Raw genomic sequence first — 3122 nt, forward strand, 5'->3', positions numbered from 1 at the left:
TTGTAGAGTTCTACTTCAATATTTATTGCTTCCATTATTCTGCCTGCCTTGTGTTTAGTTTGCTCTTCTTTTCATAGTTTCTTAAGGTAGAAGCCTTGGTTATTGATTTGAGGTGTTTCTTCACTTCCAATATAGTTTTGGATTTTCCTCTAAGCACTTCTGTGACTGCATCCCACAAAATTTTGGTTTTTATTTGTTTAAAGTATTTTCTAATTTCTATATGATTTCTTTCTTAACCCACATATTACTTAAAAACATGTTAATTTCCAAATTGGAGATTTTCTAAATTTGTTTCTTTTTATTTCTCACTTAACTGTGTTCTGGTCATAGAAAACCATTTGTATAATTTCAATTCTAAACTTAGTGAGTCTTGTTTTATGACATAACATATGGTCTATGCTGGAAAAATTCTATGTGTGCTGTTGTTGGGTGGAGTATTCTACAGATTGTTAGTTGAAGTTGGTTGATAGTGCTATCTAAGTCTTCTTTATGTTTTTTGGTTTTCTGTTATGTAGAAAAGACATATTTGTAAATTGTTGAGAGTAGGATATTGAAGTTTCCAACTATTATTAATGGGTAGTCCATTTCTCCTTTCAATTCTTTCAATTTGTGCTTTATGTATTTTGTAGATCTGTTCAGTTCAGTTGCTCAGTCATGTCTGACTCTTTGTGACCCTATGGACTGCTGCACACCAGGTTTCTCTGTCCATTACCAAGTCCCGGAGCTTGCTCAAACTCATGTCCACCGAGTCAGTGTACATCTGTTAATTAGTCTTTATATATTGAGAATGTGTTATATCTTGCTAATTAACTGGCCCTTTTACATTATAAAATGTAAATTTTCCTCCTAGCAACATGTATTAAGTTTATTTTTTCTGATATTAGTAGAGTCACTCAAACTCTATTAAGGTTATTGTTTGCATAAAATATCAATTTTATTTTAATTGATTTTAATTTTAGCCTGTTTAATTGATTTTAATTTTAGCCTGTTGCTAGAGCTTGAAATTATCTTCAGTCTGATAATCATTGTATTTGATTAGTTTTTAATTCATTCACATTTAATGTGGTTATTGATGTGGTTTGATTTAAATCTTTCATTTTATGTTTTATTTTTTGCTTCATGTCTCTTTTGTTCTTCTGTTCATACATTGATACTTTCTTTTGGGGTAAAGATACTTCTAGTGTACTATTTTCAGAGAAGGCAATGGCACCCCACTCCAGTACTCTTGCCTGGAAAATCCCATGGACGGAGCAGCCTGGCAGGCTGCAGTCCATGGGGTTGCTAAGAGTCCGGCACGACGGAGCGACTTCACTTTCGCTTTTCACTTTCATGCATTGGAGAAGGAAATGGCAACCCACTCCAGTATTCTTGCCTGGAGAATCCCAGGGACAGAGGAGCCTGTGGGCTGCTGTCTATGGGGTCGCACAGAGTTGGACACGACTGAAGCGACTTAGCAGCAGCAGCAGCAGTGTACTATTTTAATTCCTTTTTTATTTTTTCTTAAATATTTTGGGTTTTTTAAGTGGGCAATTTAGGACTTACACTACAGACCTTAGCTTATTGCAAGTTATTTCAAATTAATACTAACTTAATTCTAATAAAATATATGTATTTAATCTAATATAGTGCCATTTTAATCCATCCTTTTTGCTGTTATTTTATTAATACATATTTCATAAACTTATTAATGCAGCTTTATAAGTATTGTTTTATGCAATCATATATTTTCAACCAGTTACAAGGAGAAAAGAGAATAAACTATTTATACAGTCTTATGTGTTTTCCTGTATATTTAATTTTGCACTGTTATTTATTTCTTCACTTGGGTTCTAGCTCTGAAAAGTGAAAGTGAAGTTACTCAGTCGTGTCCGACTCTTTTCGACCTCATGGACTGTAGCCTACCAGGCTTCTCTGTCCATGGGATTTTCCCGGGAAGAATACTGGAGTGGATTACCATTTCCTTCTCCAGGTTCTAGCTATAATCTTGTAAAATTTCCTTTCAGCCTGAAGGACTTCCCTTAATATTTGTTGTAAGATAAGTCTGATAGCAACAAATTCACTCATTCTTCATTTATCTGATATCTTTAATTTTGGAATGCCAATTTTGAAATGTAATTGAAATGGATTTAGAATTCTTAACAATCATATTCTTTCTGTATCTTGAAAATATCATCCTGCTGCTTTCTGGTTTCCTCTTTTTTGAATAAGTCAGCTGTTAATCATACTATTGTTTGTATGTGATGAGGCATCTTTCTCTTGCTCTTTTAATGACTTTATTTGTCATTGGTCTTCAACAGTTTGACTATGATGTCTCTAGGTGTGGCTCTCCTTGGAAATGATTGAGGTTGCTGGATGTGTGGACTAGCTTTTAATAAAATATTTGGAAAATATTTGGCCATTATTTCTTCAAAAACTTTTTCCTGCCCTTTTTGCTCTCCTCTTTTACAGAGACTCCCAACATACCTGTTAATATGCCTGATAGTATCCCATAGATCTCTGCGGTTCTCCTTACTGTTCTTGACTTTTTCTTTCATTTCTACTGAAGATGATTTCTACTCACTGATCTTTAAATTTGCTGATTCTTTCTCCTACAGTCTCAATATTGCTATAGAGTGCCTGTAATTACTCTTCATTTCAGTTATTTTAAATGCAGAATCTAAGCCTAATTATTCTCTATAATATATACCTCTTCATTAAGAGTCTCAACTTGATTAATCATTGTTACCATCCTGATCTTTATTTCCTTAAAAGTTACTTTTAGTTGCTTGAATGCATTCCTGATAGCAGCTTTTATGTCTTTATTTAGTGCACCAATGGGACTCCTCAGAGATAATAGGTATTTATTTTATTTCCTGAGTGTGGGTCACAGTTTCTTATTTCTTTGTATGTCTAACTAATTTTTTAATAATCAAAACTGACCACTTGTTTAAAGCTGGATATTTTAGATAACATAATGTAGCAACTCAGGATTTCTATTTTTCTTTATTGGAGGTTATGATTATTGCTACTCTTTTGTTTTGTTTTGTTTCTTTATTTGTTTATTAATTTGCCTGAAATAATTCTGTGGAGTATGCCTCCCTCACTGCATTTTACCACCAATGTCTTTGTTCAGATTTTCCTTC

Source organism: Oryx dammah, unplaced genomic scaffold (assembly GCF_014754425.2).
Source record: "Oryx dammah isolate SB20612 unplaced genomic scaffold, SCBI_Odam_1.1 HiC_scaffold_10, whole genome shotgun sequence".
NCBI lineage: Eukaryota > Metazoa > Chordata > Mammalia > Artiodactyla > Bovidae > Oryx > Oryx dammah.